The following is an 18,811-nucleotide window of genomic DNA, read 5'->3' on the forward strand; positions in this document are numbered from 1 at the left end:
ACACACACACACTCACACTCCCCACACACACTCACCACATGCATATAAATTTGTGGGATGATTTTGTACTTGCAGAATTACATTTTATTTTGCTCAAAAGCTGCATGAATCCATGTAAGATTCTGTAAATCCGTTTTTTAGAAATAGAATCAGTCTGAACATTGGGGCACAGACAGCCTCACACAGGGCATCTCACACCTTCAATACATCATCTGGGCCAACATGGCATCTATTGTTAAAGCTCAATTGAGAATGTAACTTTTAAAAAAAGTTATGGGATTTACATTTGCCACAAGGATCAGGGCAGCGTCCTCTACTTTTTGTCATTTATATGAATGATTTGGATGTGAGCATAAGAGGTATGGTTAGTAAGTTTGCAGATGACACCAAAATTGAAGGTGTGGTGGACAGCGAAGAGGGTTACCTCCAATTACAACAGGATCTTGATCAGATGAGCCAATGGGCTGAGAAGTGGCAGATGGAGTTTAATTCAGATAAATGCAAGGTGCTGTATTTTGGGAAAGCAAATCTTTGCAGGACTTAATGGTAAGGTCCTAGGGAGTGTTGCTGAATAAAGAGACCTTGAAGGGCAGGTTCATAGCTCCTTGAAAGTGGAGTCGCAAGTAGATAGGATAGTGAAGAAGCGTTTGGTATGCTTTCCTTTATTGGTCAGAGTATTGAGTACAGGAATTGGGAGGCCATGTCATGTTGCGGGTGTACAGGTCATTGGTTAGGCCACTGTTGAAATATTGCGTGCAATTCTGGTCTCCTTCCTATCGGAAAGATGTTGTGAAACTTGAAAAGGTTCAGAAAAGATTTACAAGGATGTTGCCAGGGTTGGAGGATTTGAGCTATAGGGAGACGCTGAACAGGCTGGGGCTGTTTTCCCTGGAGCATCGGAGGCTGAGGGGTGACCTTATAGAGATTTACAAAATTATGAGGGGCATGGATGGGATAAATAGACAAAGTCTTTTCCCTGGGGTCGGGGTGTCCAGAACTAGAGGACATAGGTTTAGGGTGAGAGGGGAAAGATATAAAAGAGACCTATGGGGCAACTTTTTCACACAGAGGGTGGTACGGGTATGGAATGAGCTGCCAGAGGATGTGGTGGAGGCTGGTACAATTGCAACATTTAAGAGGCATTTGGATGGGTATATGAATAGGAAGGGTTTGGAGGGATATGGGCCGTGTGCTGGCAGGTGGGACTAGCTTGGGTTGGGATAACTGGTCAGCATGGACGGGTTGGACCGAAGGGTCTGTTTCCATGCTGTACATCTCTATGATTCTAGGACTGTATATGAAAGAACTAAAACCAACATGGTCATTCAAAAAAGATGAAAACCTAAACAATCCAGGTCTTTTTCAATATATCATTTCACATGCATCACACTGCAAACTTTTGTTGTCAATTCTGTGTCTTACGATCTTATACTCCATAACCACCTGATGAAGGAGCAGCACTCCGAAAGCTAGTGCTTCCGAATAAACCTGTTGGACTATAACCTGGTGTTGTGTGATTTTTAATTTTGTACACCCCAACACCAGCACCTCTAAATTTTGGTTAACCAAGATGTACCTTTTTATTTAGTCTGTGACATTCATTCCTTTGTGCTGTTCTCTGATTAACTCCTATCCCTCAAGTGACTCCACCTTGGAGTTCAAGTCCATTCGGCCTTCTCACACTACACTACCTCGTGTTTAACATCCGAGCTGCTCCTGAGAACCCTCCAAATCCTTCTCATCAAGTCAGTTGAACCTCCCTCCCAATCTTCAGACACAGCCAGTTAGGTTGTCTACCCAGCAGCTTGTCTTCTGAAAACTCAGCTACATTTTAGAATACTGATAATATTGCCCGTCTGAGCTTTTGAATAAAATAGTAGAATGGAATAGATAGAGGCCGTTTGCCTGCTTGTGTCCATGCTAACCCACTGGAGTCCCAATCCTCTGCTGTTTACCTGCCCATTTAAAAGCTCAAATGGCCCCAGAGATCAAATGATTATAATGTCTGCACCAGCATCAAAGAATATGAAATGTCCAAAATGAGAATAATATTTTTTAACAGTTATAGCTAATAAGAGGATTAACAATTGTCCAATTAGAACATAGGTTGAATAACTTGAATATGAGAATAAGATTGCGAACTATTCAATTTGAGAACAGGACTAACAACTGAAAATAGGAGTAATAACTGTTCAGTCATTAATAGGAATATTAAACTATTTAATCAGAGAATATGATTACTAACTGCATAATCTGAAAAGGTTCATGATTAATAAGAATAAGATTAATGACTGCTCCATATAAGAACTCTGTGACTAGGTTAATAACTGTTCAATCTAAGAATAGGATTAATAACTACTCAATCTCAAAATAGGATTCGTATTGTTCAAACTCAGAATATGATAACTAAATGTTCAATCTGCAATTGGACAAATAGTTCTTCAATCAGAGAATAAAGTTAATAACTGTTCATCAGACAATAGATTAATGTTTCAATACAACCATAAAATTAATAACTGTTGAATCCGAGAATAGGATCAATCCTGAACAATCTGTGAATATGATTAATAACTGTTCAAGTTCAGAATGTGAATAATAATTGTTCAAACAGAGAATATCATTAATAACCATTCAATTAGAGGGTAGGATTAATAACTGTTCAGTCTGACAACAAGGTAGTTTACTGTTCGATCCGAGAATAAGATCTTAAACAGTTCAAAATGAGAATAGGATAATTAACTGTCCAATCTAAGAATTGGATTAAAACTGTTTGATATGAGAATGGGATTACTAATGGTTCCCTATAAGAATAGCATTCAAGAATAGGTTAATAACCGTTCAATCAAAGAATGTCATTAATAACTGTACCCTATAAGAATAGGATAAGTACCTGTTCTAACATAGAATGAGATTAATTATTGTTGAATCCTATAATAGAATTAATAACTATTCAATCTGTCAACAGAATAAATGATTACTTGACCTGAGAATAAGATTAATAATTGTTCAGTTAGAGCCTATGGTTAATAAATGTTCAATCAAAGGATTTTAATAATAACTGCTCAGTCAGAGAATAAGATTAATAACTTCTGTATGAGAATAGGATTATTAACTGTTTAATCACAAATAGGAAGAATAACTGTTCAATCACAGAATATGATTAAAATGATTCAATTAGAGAATGTTATTGATAACTGTTCAAACTGAGAATACAATTAATAACTGTCCAATCCAAGAATATGATTAATAACTGGACATAGGATTAATAACTTTTAAATCTGACAATAGGACTAATAACTGCTCAATATGAGAATATGATTCAGTGTTCAATTGGAGAATAGGATTAGTCACTGATCAATATGTGACTAGGACTAATAACTATTCAACCTGAGACAGGATCAATAACTGTTCATTCCAAACTGTTCAATCCAAAAATACAATTATTGAACTATTCGATCAGAAAAATGTAGTAATAGCTGTCCAAACTGTGGGAAAGTGAGGACTACAGATGCTGGAGTACCAGAGTTGAAACATGTGGTGCTGGAAAAACACAGCAGGCCAGGCAGCATCCGAGGAGCAGGAGAATCGACGTTTCGGGCATAAGCCCTTATTTAGGAATGAGGCTAGAGTGCCAAGCAAGCTGAGATAAAAGGTAGGGGGGAGGGAATACAATAGGTGGAAGGAGGTGAGGGTGAGAGGCCGGAGAGGGGGTGAGGGCAGAGAGGTCAGGAAGAAGATTGCGGGTCAAGAGGGCGGTGCTGAGTCTGAGGGTTGGGACTGAGATAAGGTGGGGGGAGGGGAAATGAGGAAGCTGGAGAAATCTGCATTCACCCCTTGTGGTTGGAGGGTTCCTAGGCAGAAGATGAGGCGCTCTTCCTCCAGGCGTCATGTGGCCAGAGTCTGGCGATGGAAGAGGCCAAGGACCTGCATATCATTGGTGGAGTGGGAAGAGCGCCTCATCTTCCACCTAGGAACCCTCCAATCACAAGGGATGAATGCAGATTTCTCCAGCTTCCTCATTTCCCCTTCCCCCCATCTTATCTCAGTCCCAACCCCCAGATTCAGCACCGCCTTCTTGACCTGCAATCTTCTTCCCGACATCTCCGCCCCCACCCCCTCTCCGGCTTATCACCCTCACCCTCACCTCCTTCCACCTATCGTGTTCCCAACACCCCTCCCCCAAATTCGCTCCCCCCTACCTTTTATCTTAGCCTGCTTGGCACACCAGCCTCATTCCTGAATAAGGGCTTATGCCCGAAACGTCGATTCTCTTGCTCCTCAGATGCTGCCTGGCCTGCTGTGTTTTTCCCGCATCACATTTTTCAACTCTGTCCAAACTGTGGGTAGGATTACGAAGTGTTTAATCAAGAATATTATCAGTATCTATTCAAACCGAAAATATGATGAAAAACTGTTGATGAGAATAGGAACAATAACTATTCAATCAAAAAATAAGGTTAATAGATGTTCAATCTGAACACAGGATTAATGTGTTCAATCAAAGAATCAGATTACTAATTGTTCAATCTGAGACAACGATTTATAACTATTCAATCAGAGGATATGACTGGAATAATAATTATGCAACCCACAAATACAATTTAAAAACTGTTCAATCAAGAATTGGATAAATAACAGTTCATTCAGAGAATTTTATAGAGATGCTCAGAGAATGAGAGTAATAAATGTTGAATTGGAGAATAGGTTTATAATTTTACAGTATGTGATAGGATCAATAAATGCCCAATCAGGGAATAAGGGCATGTGTTCAATATGAGAATAGGAAGGATAACTTCAGACAATGGGAATAAAAATTTCAGAGAATAGGAATAATAACTGTTTAGAGAGTAGGATTAACAATTTTTCAATCCAAGAGTAGCAATAATAACTGCTGATAAATAACTGTTCAATCAGAGAGTTTTATTATTAACTGTTCAATCTGAGGATAGGATTATGAACTTTTCAGTCAAAGAATTTTATTACTTACTATTCAATCCATGAATTAGTATTCTAACTCCACAAAAGCAAAAGTTCAATCAGATAATTATATTAATACTTGTTCAAATTGAGAATAGGATTAACTCTTCAAAATGAGAATAGGTTGAATAACTGTTCAGACAGTAAGATTATTAACTGTTCAATGTGAGAATAGGATTATTAACTGTTCAATATGAGAGTAGGATTATTAACTGTTCAATGTGAGAGTAGGATTATTAACTGTTCAGTATGAGAACAGGATTACTAACTGTTCAATATGAGAGTAGGATTATTAAATATTCAATATGAGAGTAGGATTATTAACTGTTCAATATGAGAATAGGATTATTAACTAGTCAATGTGAGAATAGGATTATTAACTGTTCAGTATGAGAGTAGGATTATCAACTGTTCAATGTGAGAATAGGATTATCAACTGTTCAATATGAGAGTAGGATTATTAACTGTTCAATATGAGAATAGGATTATTAACTGTTCAATGTGAGAATAGGATTATCAACTGTTCAATATGAGAGTAGGATTATCAACTGTTCAATGTGAGAATAGGATTATTAACTGTTCAGTATGAGAACAGGATTATTATCTGTTCAATATGAGAATAGAATTATTAACTGTTCAATGTGAGAATAGAATTATTAACTAGTCAATGTGAGAGTAGGATTATTAACTTTTCAATATGTGAGTAGGATTATTAACTGTACAATGTGAGAGTAGGATTATTAACTGTCCAACGTGAGAATAGGATTATTAACTGTTCAATATGAGAGTAGGATTATTAACTGTTCAGTATGAGAACAGGATTATTATCTGTTCAATATGAGAATAGAATTATTAACTGTTCAATGTGAGAATAGGATTATTAACTGTTCAATATGAGAGTAGGGTGAATAACTTTTCAATGTGAGAGTAGGATTATTAACAATTTAACGTGAGAACAGGATTGTTAACTGTTCAATGTGAGGGCGGGATTATTAACTTTTTAATGTGAGAGTAGGATCAATAACTGTTCAATATGAGAATAGGATTATTAACTGTTCAATGTGAGAATAGGATTATTAACTAGTCAATGTGAGAGTAGGATTATTAACTGTTCAATATGAGAATAGGATTATTAACTGTTCAATGTGAGAATAGGATTATTAACTAGTCAATGTGAGAATAGGATTATTAACTGTTCAATGTGAGAATAGGATTATTAACTAGTCAATGTGAGAATAGGATCAATAACTGTTCAATATGAGAATAGGATTATTAACTGTTCAATGTGAGAATAGGATTATTAACTGTTCAATGTAAGAGTAGGATTATTAACTTGTCAATATGAGAGTAAGATTATTAACTGTTCAATGTGAGAGTAGGATTATTAACTGTCCAACGTGAGAATAGGATTATTAACTGTTCAATATGAGAGTACGATTATTAACTGTTCGGTATGAGAACAGGATTATTAACTGTTCGGTATGAGAACAGGATTATTAACTGTTCGGTATGAGAACAGGATTATTAACTGTTCAGTATGAGAATAGGATTATTAACTGTTCAATGTGAGAATAGGATTATTAACTGTTCAATGTGAGAGTAGGGTGAATAACTTTTCAATGTGAGAGTAGGATTATTAACAATTTAATGTGAGAACAGGATTGTTAACTGTTCAATGTGAGGGTAGGATTATTAACTTTTTAATGTGAGAGTAGGATCAATAACTGTTCAATATGAGAGTAGGGTGAATAACCTTTCAATGTGAGAGTACGATTATTAACTGTTCAATGTGAGAGTAGGATTATTTGCTGTTTAATGTGAGAACAGGATTATTAATTGTTCAATGTGAGAGGAGGATTAATAACTGTTCAATGTGAGAGTAGGGTGAATAACTTTGCAATGTGAGAGTAGGATTATTAACTGTTTAATGTGAGAACAGGATTATTAACTGTCTAATGTGAGAACAGAATTGTTAACTGTTCAGTATGAGGGTAGGATTATTAACTGTTCAATATGAGAATAGGATTATTAGCTGTTTTCTGTGAGAACAGGATTATTAACTGTTCAAGACGAGAATAGAATTATTAAATATTCATCATAGGATTAGTAACTGTGCAATTGAAGAATAGGATTAATGACTGCTCACTCTCAAAATAGGATTAATACTGTTTAATCTGTAATAGAACACATAATTGTTCATAAGTGAACCTAGTTAATAAATACTGAATAAGAGAATAAAATGTCCAACTGTTCAGTCTGAGAATATGATAAATAACTGTCCAATCAGAAAATGCTAACAACAATTGTTGATTCCAAAAATTTAATTAATGACTGTCCAATCAGTTATTGATAACAATCCAATCCAAGGGTAATATTATTAATGTTTGATCAGAGAATATTATAAATAAAGGCTCACACAGAAAATTCCATTTATAACTGGTCAGTCAGAGAATTGGATAAAAACCTTTTCAATCTGAGAGTAGGATTAATAACTGCTAAATCTGAGAATACAATCAGTAACTGTTCGATTAGAGAAATTAAGTAATAACTACAATCTGAAAATAGAATTACGAACTTTTCAACCAGAGATTTTTTGTTAATAATTATTCAATCCGTTAAGTTTACTAATCAACCTTCAAGTTCAGTGAGCTAACTTACATACTTTTCATCAACCTGAGCTATGAATCTTCTCAAAAAACACTTACTAACTAACTGTTCAATCACAGAATAGCTTAAAAACTGCTCAATCAGAGAATAGGTTTAACAACTGTTCAAAATGAGAATAGGAACAAAAAGTATATAATCCACAAATAAAATGAATAACTGTTCCATCAGCTATTAAGATTAATAACTGATTAAAATGAGAATATGTTTGGTAACTGTTCAAACACAGAAAATGATTAGAAACTGTTCAATCAGAGAATGGGATTAATAATTGATCAATCTGACAACAGGATTAATAACTGTTCAATCAGAGATTATGATCAATGATTCATCAATCTCAAAGTAGGCTTAATACTATTCAATCCAAGAAATATCAGACATTCAATATCTAATAGACATAATAACTTCAAACATAGAACAGGTTTAACATTTGTTCATCAGAAATTAGGATTAATAATTGTAGGTTCCAAGATTAGGATTACTCATTGTTAAATATTACAATAGGCATACTTACAGTTCAAACATAGAATTGGAGTAACAATTGTTCAAACAGACAGTATAATTAATAACTGTTCAGTCTGAGAATAGGATGAATAACTATTCACTGTGACAATAGGAATAATAAATGATCAAGCAGACAATACGATTTACTAACTGTTCAATCAGAAATCAGCAGGACTAATATCTGTTCAGTCTGGGAATTGGATGAATAAGTGCTCAAACAGTGAGTAAGATTAATAACTGTTCAATCTGAGTATAGGATTAATAACTGTTCAATATGTGAATAGCATTGATAATTATTCAGTCAGAGAATAACTGTTCAATCAGAGAAGAGGATTAATATCAGTTTAAAATGAGAATAGGATAAATAATTGTTTAATCATGAAGAGGATTAGTAACAGTTGAATTACAGATTTTTATTAAAAACTGTTCAAACACAGAATATTATTACAAATTGTTCAATCAGAAAATGTTATTAATATCTATTCAATCTGAGAATGGGATTAATAGCTATTTAATCTGAGAGTAGGATCAATAATTGTTCCATTAGAGAATAAGTTTAGTAACTGTTCAATCTGAGTATGGGACTAATGACTGTTCAATGTATTAATGTAATCAATAACTGTTCAATCAGACAGGAGGATTGGTAGTTGTTGAATCAGAGAATATAATAACTCCTCAATCTGAAAATAGGACTGATTACTGCAAATTCAGAGAATTTTATTAAAAACTGTTCAATCTAAAAATGGCATTAATAGCTGTTAAATCTGAGAATAGGAATAAAAACATTTCAATCAAAGAATACGATTAATAACTACTTAGTCTGAACATTGGATTAATATGTTTCAATCCAAGAATCGGATTAATAATTATTTAAACTCAGAATAGGATTAATAACTGTTCCATTGGAGAATATGATTAATAATTATTCAATTTGTGAGCAGGATCAATAATTGTTCAGCCTGAGAATAGGATTAATAACTGGTTAATCAAGAATAGGGTAAATAGCAGCTGGTTAGGATAATTTTATTAACAAATGTTAATCCAAAAATAGGACTAATAACTGTTCAATTAGAGAATGGGATTAATATCTGTTCAGTGTGAGACAGAATCAGCAAATACTCAGTCAGGGAATAGGAGTATGTGTTCAAAATGGGAAAAGCAGTAATAACTCTTCAGAGAATATGATTGATAACTTTTCAGGGAGTAGGATTAACATTTTTTTCAATCCAAGAGTAGGAATAATAACTGCTGAATCTCAGAATATGATCAACAACTATTCAATCAGAGAGTTTTATTAATAATTGTTCAATTCACAAATAGGTTTACTAACTCTTTAGTCGCAGAGTAGAATTGAAACCTGTTCAATCAGAGAATTACGTTAAAAATGGTTCAATCAGAGAGCAGAAACAATAACTGTTTAATCAGCAAGTAGGATTAATATCTGTTCAGTCTGGGAATAGGACTAACTGGTGTTCCAACAGAGACAAAGATGAATAACTGTTCAGTATGAGAATAGAATTAGTTCATGTTCTTCAAAGAGAAGAATTACTATTTGTTCAGTTCTCAGGGAGAATTCATAATTGCACTATGAGAGAATTGGATTAATAACCGTTCAATCCACAAACCGGGTTAATAACTGTTTAATATGTGAATATGATTATTAACTGTTTAATATGAGAACAGCATGACGAACCGTTCGATCTGAGAATAGGAATGTTCGACCTGAGAATTGGTTTACCCTGTACTATCAGAGAATACAATTAAACCTTTTAAATATGCAAATAGGATTAATAACTGTCCAGTAAGATTACTAAAGTGTAAAATATGACAATAGGACAAATAACAGTTCAATTATAGAACATGAATAAAAGCTGTTCAATATGAGAACAGGTTTAATCACTGTTCAACCTGAGAATCAGTTTAACAATGTTACACTCACAGAATGGAATTAATAATTAATACATGTTATTCTCATATTTAACAGTTATTAATTATAGTCACATTGAATAGTTATTAATCCTGTTTGTGGATTGAATAGTTATTAAATATAAGAATACCATTAATAACTATGCAGTACAAAAATAGGATTAATAAGTGTTAAATCTGACAATAGGACTAATAATAGTTCAATTGTAGAATAGGTTTAATAACTACTCAATATGAGAATAGGATTTATAACTGCTGAAAATAAAAATAGAATTTGTGATATTTTATTCTGAGAGCTAGATTAATAACTGTTCAATATGAGAATGGGGTTAATAAGTGTTCAAACAAAGAATGCAATTACCAACTGTTCCATCAGAGAGTAGTGTTAATAGCTGGTCAACCTCAGAGTAAGATTAGAATCTGTTCAATATGAGAATAGGATTAGAACTGTTCACCCAAAAATAGGATTAATAAGTGTTAAACTCAGACAGAAGAATGATCATAGACTAGATTAATATCTGTTCAAACAGAGAATACAATAAACAATTGTTCAATCAGAGAGTAGAATTAACAACTGTTCAACTTAAGTGTAAGATTGATAACTGTTTAATGTGAGAATAGGAGTTCAATAAGGGAGTAGCATTAATAGCTGTTCAGTCTGGTATTAGGATTAATAAGTATTCAATCAGAGACTGAGGCACGTAACTGTTAGATCTGAGAAGAGGATTAAGAACTATTCAATATGCAAATAGGATTTATAACTCTTCAGATGGAGAATTAGATTAATAACGACATGATCTGAGAACAAGAATAATAATTGTTCAATACAAAAATGGGATTAATAAGTGTTAAATCTGACAAGACTTTAGTTAATCTGGGACTACAATTAAGAACAAGAATAATAACTGATTACAATGAGAATAGGATTAATAGCTGTTTAATCCTGCTCTCAGTTTGATCAGTATTAAATCTGACAATAGGATTAATAACTGTTCAATATGTGAATAGCATTAATAACTGTTCAGTGTCAGAATAGGATTAATAACTGTTCAATCAATGAACAGGATTAAACTGCTTATGATAAGAATAGGATTATTAGCTGTGCAATCTGAGACTAGGTTTTTCATTGTTCTGTGAAAGAACAAGATTAATAACTGTTTAGTATGAGAATTGGATGAATAACCGCTCAGTCAGAAAATCATTTTAAAGCTACTCAATCTGAGAATAGAATTAATAATTGTCAAGTCAGAGAATTTGATTAATAACCGTTCAATATGAGTATAGGATTAATATGTTTTCAATCTGAGAATGGGATGAACAATTGTTCAATCACAGAATAGAATTAATAACTTTTCAATATGCAAATAGCATTAATAACTGTTAAATCAGACAATTGGAGAATAACTATTCAATCCAAGACTACACTTAATAAATGTTCAGTCAAAGAATTTTAATAATGGCTGTTCAGTCTGAGACTAGAATTAGTTACTGTTCAAACTGAAAATAGGATTAACACTATTTTATCCAGAGAGCTGCATTAGTAACTGTTCATTCCGAGACCTCGGTTAATAAATGTTCCATCTGAAATCAGATTTAAAACGCTTTAATTATAGAATATGCTTTGATTACTCTTCAGTCTTAGAATTAATCCAAAACAGCAACCTGGATAATATCAATGTCTTTGTTTTACTGGAACATCCAGGTGATTGGCCAAATGTCTGAAGGACAAATGAGTAGCAGGAATCAGGAATTCATCAGTGATCAGAAAATGCCCAGATTAGAATTTAAAATACTCGAGGTCAGTATTTTAGGTGGAAACTCTGCATTGGGCAACTTCAGCTCAGTTAGAAATATTGCATTCCATCCATTCTGGTTCCAAACCTTTCAGCTAACAGGTGTGTGACTCCGACTCCATTTGTCTGAGATTCTGGTTGTGTTTGTGATTCTGTGTGACAGTATATTTGTCTATGTGTTTCTCTGTCTGCCTACATGTGCTTGTCTATATCTGTGTGATTTCAGTGCCTGTATCTATGTGTTTGAGAGTCTGGATAGATACAGTTGTTTGTATCTATGTTTGGATTTTTGTGTCATTATCTGAGTGTGTATGTACATGTGGATATGCGTGTTTGTATCTGTGGGTGAATGTGTCAGGTTGTTTGTATCTGTGTGTAAGTTTCTATGTGTGTGAATATGTATGGTTCTATTCATGTGCATTGATTTCTGAATCTGTATATGTGTGTGTGTGTGTGGCTAGACAACCTTGTGTTGGCTTCTGTGTATATGCTACTGTATATTTACGATCACTTGTATATATGGCTGTAGGTCTCTGGGTCGACTCTATATGTGCATGTGGTTGTTTTGGTCTTTGTGTAGGTTTCCACATATGTACCAGTCTGTTTGTGTGGTCATGTGTGACTGTTTATTTTCATGTCTGTAGATGTGCATGGTTGTTTGTATATATTTGTGTTTCTGCATGTGTGTCTTTCTGTGTGGATACATATGGATGTTTTTATTTGTTTATGCGAGTTTCCATGTCATTATTTGCATGTATTAATTTCTATGTCTGTATCAAAGAGTCCACACCAACTCTTTGAAGAACATCCCATCCAGACTATGTCTCCGTGTAGTGTAGCTGTGGATATATAAGGTTATTTGTATCCAAATGTTTAGGTTTCTGCGCGCGTGTGTGTGTGTAGATTTCAGTGTCTGTATTGGTGTCAGTGCTAGATATGAATGCTGTTTGTGTATGTCAGTGTCAGTGTCTGCATGTGTATAGATATGTATGGGTGTTTGTATCTGCGTTTGTTGTTTTCCATGCCCGTGTTTGTGTGCATTTTGTTATTTGTAGCCGTGTGTGTACATTACTTTGTCTGTAACTCTATGTATGTGGACATGTATGGTTCTTCCACCCATTTGTATGGGTTTCTGCATCATTGTATGTGTGTGCGTGGACATGCAAACTTGTTTGCATCCATTTGTGTAGGATTCTGTGTGTGTGTGTGTGTGTTTACAATTGGGTATATAAGATTTCTGTGTGTAGGTTTCAGTATCTGTACTTATGTTTGTGTGAGCACAAACATGTTTGTTTGTATCTCTGTGTAGGTTTCTATTTCTGTGTGTTCATGTGTGGTAATGTATGGTTGTATCTATGTGTTGATTTCTGTGTGTTCTTATGTATTATGTATGGTTGTTTGTATCGGTGTGTAGGTTTCTATGTCTGTGTCTGTGTTTGTATGTATTATGTATGGTTGTTTCTGTGTGTAAGTTTCTGACTTTGTATCTGTGTGTGCACGTGCGCACGCATATGTATGGTTGCTTTTAGCTGTGTGTGCAGGTTTCTGTGCTATGTGTAGGTGTGTCAATATATATTTGTAGAATTCCTACAGTGTGGAATCAGGCCATTTGTCCCAACCAGACCTCACCAACCCTTTGAAGAGTAACCCAGCCAGACCCATTCCCCAACTATTTTGCTTTACATGTCCCCTGAACACAATGGACAATTGAGTGTGGCCAATCCACCTGACCTGTACATCTTCAGATTGTGGGAGGAAACTGGAGTATCTGGAGGTAACCCACATAGACACAGGGAGAATGTACAAACTCCAGACAGTCACCCGAGGCTGGAATCGAACCTGGGTACCTGGCGCTGTGAGGCAGCAATGTTAACCACTGAGCTGTGTGTAGGTTCCTGTGTCTGTGTGAATTTCTACGGTTGTTTATATCTGTATTTGTAGATTTCTGTGTCTGTAACTCACTGTCTGTGTTTGTGGGTGTGCTTGATTGTTTTTATCCATGTGTAGATGTCTGTCTGTGAGTTTGTGGATATGTATTGTTGTTTGTATCTGTGTATAGATTTATGTGTATGTGTATATGTGGATATCTTTGTTTGTCTATGTGTGTGTATGTTTCTGTGTCTGTATCGGTGTGTTTATGGGTGTAGTATGGTTGGTTTTGTCAACGTGCGTAGGCTTCTATCTGTTTCTATACATGAGTGTCTGTGTGTCTATAGTTGTTTATTTGTGTCATTTTCTGTGCCTGTATCCTTATGTTTGTGTGTGTCTGTCTGTGGATATGTATGGTTGGTTGTATGTGTTTATATAGGTTTCTGTGTCTGTATCTAGTGTGTGTGGATGTATATAGTCATTTGTACCTGTGTGTCTTGATTTCTGTGTCTGTACATGTGTGTCTGTGCATATTTGTTTGTATCTGTGTGTGTCAGTATCTATGTCTGTGTGTGTCTGTGTATGTATGTGTTTGTGGATGTGTTTTTTTTTAGTTGTGTGTAGGTTTCTGTGTCTGTACTTATGTTTGTGTGTGCACATGTTTGTATCTATGTGTAGGTTTCTATTTCTGTGTGTTCATGTGTGGTAATGTATGGTATCTGTGTTGATTTCTGTGTGTGTTCATATGTATTATGTATGGTTATTTGTATCTGTGTGTAGGTTTCTATGTCTGTGTTTGTGTGTTATGTATGGTTGTATGTGTGTATGTTTCTGTATCTGTGTTTGTGTGTGGTTATGTACGATTGTTTGTAGCTGTGTATAGATTTCTGTGTCTGTGTTTGTGTGTGTTATGTGTAGTTGTATCTGTGTGTGTGTTTCTGTGCCTGTATTTGTGTGTGGTTATGTATGGTTGTTTGTGTATAGGTTTCTGTGTCTGTGTGAAGGGTTTTCATAAAATTGGGAGTGTGTGCTTGAGAATCTGGGCTCCATCTTGACTCATTACAATATGAATCAGGTGCCAGTTAGTAAGGCCAATGGCCTCAACAGAATTATAAAGGTGTGGAGTTGTGATGTTGATTGTCAACTCACTATGTCCTGCTATATATATCAACTGATTCAAGTTACGATTTGGGTCTAGTTTCTGATTGTTAACATCATCTATAAAATTATTATGATGGCATTGACATTTTACTTAAGAAATGGGTCAGAATGATTATAAAATGTATTTGGTTTTGTTATCACCTCTAGTGTTAGACTTGCATCTAGCCGACTGAAACGTATCTATAATATTGGTATGGGCCAAGGATTTATTCCTCAGTTTATCCTCCCAGCTACTAAAATTCCAGCGGGTTTCTTTTTCCCTCCTTGATATTTTAATTTCATTCAGTGAAAGTCATATGACTGAGTTAGATCACATGACATTCTATTTTTTTTTGGACAAATAAGTACTGTAAACACTGACATCATTCTGTGTCTGTAAACTCCACATTATACAACAGAGATGACCATCCAGCGAGTGATGCCCACTCTCACTTGTACACCTACTCAATGGCACTCCTCTCAGTTCTCATTCTTCTCTGCTAATTTATTCCCTTATTCAATTAATTCTACCTGATACAAAGTGCTGAAGAATAGCTATTTGTACTTAGTTGCATTTTTTAAATTAACTCAGGGGATGTGAGCATCATTGTCTAGGCCAGCATTTACTGCTCATCCCTAATACGTAAGGGGAAGTCTGTGGCCTGTCTTTAAGCCAGGGGCTACAATCTCAAATCCCACTCTGATGGAAAAGGAAGTTGTGGTCACGGTGTGGCCGAACCCATTAGCTATGATTCCAATATAACAATGGTGGGCAGGAAGAGAGATTCCTGGTCAGTCACGCTTGCTGTGCATTGGCACCTCTCACTTGTGAGCGACTAGTTCCAGGAAAAATCTAGCCACCAAAACAGACAGAAGCATGTGGTTTGTCATTAGAAATAGGAAGCATCTAGATCTAAGAACAAGTGGGTACCAAATCTTGGGTTTTTATCTCCCCATCGTTGTCAATTAATTGACCTTACATAACAATACAGTTAATCTTGTAGAAGTAGAAGAGGTTATAGAGTTGGAGCAGATCAGCTCTACTACCTTTCAATAAGGTCTGGCTGATCTGATAATCCTCAACTCCACGTTTCAGCCTTTTCCCCATAACTCTTGATTCCCTTCTTGATTAAAAACCTAGCTCAGGAGGATCCAAAATGGCGGCAATCTAGGAAGATCGTGTTGCAGATCTTCAGCACCACATCACAAGCGGGACAAAGTCCTAACCCGCGATATCCTGGGACTCTGAAAAGGTCGTGGAGTCCCAGGAAACTGTCAGAGAGCAACCTACCTCAGTTTTCGCCGTCCAGGGATGCCGAAGAAGGGAGCAGGTACATCCAAGACCAGGCCCATGGCTGAGCCTGCAGGATCCTTGGACTCGATTACCTACCAGGCCTGCTAAAGGAGCTCGCGAAATCTCACAAGATATTGGGCAAGCAGAAGCTGGCCCCAATCTCTATCATGCTGCAGAAGCATGAACAGCAGCTGGGAGACCTGGAAAAGACGATGGATGAAGTAGCACACACAGTCACAGTGGTGGAAGCTGATACCGGTTCCTCCAAGGGTAGGATTCAGACCCTAGAGACGCAGGTCTGTACTTTGCTTGACCAGGTTGATGACCTTGAGAACAGGGGCAGGAGAAAAAAATATTCGGATCATTGGTTTGTCAGAGGGTAAGGAAGGTAAGCGGCCTGTGGGATTTATTGAGCACTGGCTGCTGAAATTCCTTAACTTGGAGGCTGGAATAAGAAGCTTGAAGATCAAGAGGGCTCACCAGGACACGGCAGGGAGATTGGGTCTGGGTCTATGTCCTCGTTCTATCTTGGTGTGGTTTCATCACTATAGAAATAAGGAGAGAATCGTGGAAGCTTCCAGAATCTGGGGGAAGGATCCGAAAGCCCTAATTTATGAGGGCTCGAAGATCATGTTCTTCCAGGACTTCTCAGCGGTGGTGATCTGGAAAAGAAAATTCTATGATGGCATCAAGAAAAGACTGAGGGAACTCGGGATCCAGTACTCTGAAGTATCCAGCAGTGCTATGGATCACCTTAGATGAAGCTGTACATCTCTTTGACACATCAGAGAAGGCAAGAGACTTTGTGGACAAATTAACTTAATCTGAACAATCTAGTACAAATAGTAGTGTTGTTTGGGTGTGTCTCTTCTTTTAAAAAAAAATGGAGGAAGTCCATTCAGGGCTTTCTTTTCCTTTTTATTGGTAATAATCTGGTCTAAGCTATGCTCATGGGTGGTTGGGATGTGTACTTTCAGTTTCTAAGTTAAACTATACCAAAGGATGGGTGGGTACTCTCTTTTCTTTCAAAATTTCTTTGTTCACATTTTTATTTCATGATGTATTTTCTTTCTTTTCTGCTTGTGTTTGTGGCTCTAGCTAGAAGGAGAGAAAATGGTTGGGATGGCCAGATACCCACTTATGGGGAGTTTATGTCCCAGGTCACGGATTTAGGTGCCCTGGCTGCAGTATTGGCAGTGGAATGGGAAGTTGGGTTTTGGAATGTGTGGATGGCCCCTTTGGGCAGGGGGTGAGTTCCCCGAATCAGCACCATTGACGCTTTATATGTTGGTTTGTTTATTGATTTTTACAGTATATAATCTTTGATAGCTTTGTAGGTTTGTTAACTGTAGTGGTTTTAGTTTATGTAGTTTTTATGTTCGATGGATCTTGCGACACTAAGACTCAGCGATTTGTGGTTCGAGTTCCTCCTCTCTAAGTGTTACAGCAAAAGATTGTGGCAAAACACTTGATTAAATGGTGTACCTGGAACATCAAGGGGAGTGACTCACCAATTAAGAGGAAAAAGGTACTCTCGAGTCTTAGAAAGGAAAAGGTGGATATTGCTTTATTACAGGACACACACTTGGATGATAGGAAGTATTTGAAACTACAGCAGAATGGCTTTGATTGGGTTTACTTTTCATCTTTTAATACTAGAATTAGGGGAGTGGCTGTATTAGTTAAGAGGAATCTCCCATTTAAGTCACTAAAGTGTGTTAAAGACACACACAGGAGGTTTGTAATCCTCAAAGCCCTGATAATGGGGGAAGGATATGGTGTTTTAAATGTTTACTGCCCTCCGGCCCATCCCCTCAAATTTCTAGTAGATGTGTTCTCTAAACTGATTAGTTTTAAGTCAAGGCATATCGTTATAGTGGGAGATTTTAATCGTCTTTTGGATCCCACAGTAGACAGGTTGCCCAAAGCCACCTACCCAACCCCACTCCCCCCAACGAGGATTTTTTTTTTCTGACCCCCAAGGCAACCCAGGACTTGGTGACATCTTGTATGATTGGTAATATTACCATCTCTGAGCATGCTCCAGTGTACCTGTTCATTAAGATTAAGGACGCTAGAGTGGGCCCAAGGTGAATGGATCCCTTTATCCTTAAGGATACTAGATTTGTGGAGTACTTCTTTAAGGAATTTAGGACGTTCCTAGACATTAATTCAGGCTTGGTTAGTAGCCCGTTTGCCCTTTGAGAAACTGCCAAAGCCTATGTCAGGGGGTTAGTTATCTCCTTCTCTGCGAGTAGGAAGTGGCAGAAGGATGAGCAGCGATATCTCCTCACAGCAGGGTTGAAGGCAGCCAAGAAGGCTTACTTTGACAGGCCTTCATTGGCCATGCTACAGAAGATAACGGCGCTGCAGTCTGCATTGAATTCCGTGGTCACATAGACAGCAAAGAAAAAGCTTACTTTTGCAAAACACAGGTTGTATGAGCGTGGTGACAAGCCAATACCTATTGTATCTCACCAGGAAAAGGAGTGTCCCTCAAGCCACTACATCAATTCGGGAAGGGTCTGGGAATCTAACATGTGATTCCAAAAAGATTAATGCAGCATTCCAGAGATTTCACTCTGAATTATACCAATCTGAGGGTTGTGAGGAGGCGTGGGCCAAGATGGAATCCTTTTTCAAG

At 36.5% G+C, this 18,811-nt stretch overlaps 1 long non-coding RNA gene across 1 annotated transcript in view; it reads right to left on the reverse strand.

Moving 5' to 3' along the window:
- Positions 1-10,331: 10,331 nt before the first annotated feature.
- Positions 10,332-18,811, reverse strand: part of LOC140467207 (uncharacterized) — a 50,710-nt gene continuing 42,230 nt past the window's right edge. Inside the window, exon 5 of the long non-coding RNA XR_011955359.1 lies at positions 10,332-16,829. This is a non-coding gene — a long non-coding RNA (uncharacterized lncRNA). The remainder of the gene's footprint in view (positions 16,830-18,811) is intronic.

This window comes from Chiloscyllium punctatum, chromosome 45 (assembly GCF_047496795.1).
Source record: "Chiloscyllium punctatum isolate Juve2018m chromosome 45, sChiPun1.3, whole genome shotgun sequence".
Classification (NCBI taxonomy): domain Eukaryota; kingdom Metazoa; phylum Chordata; class Chondrichthyes; order Orectolobiformes; family Hemiscylliidae; genus Chiloscyllium; species Chiloscyllium punctatum.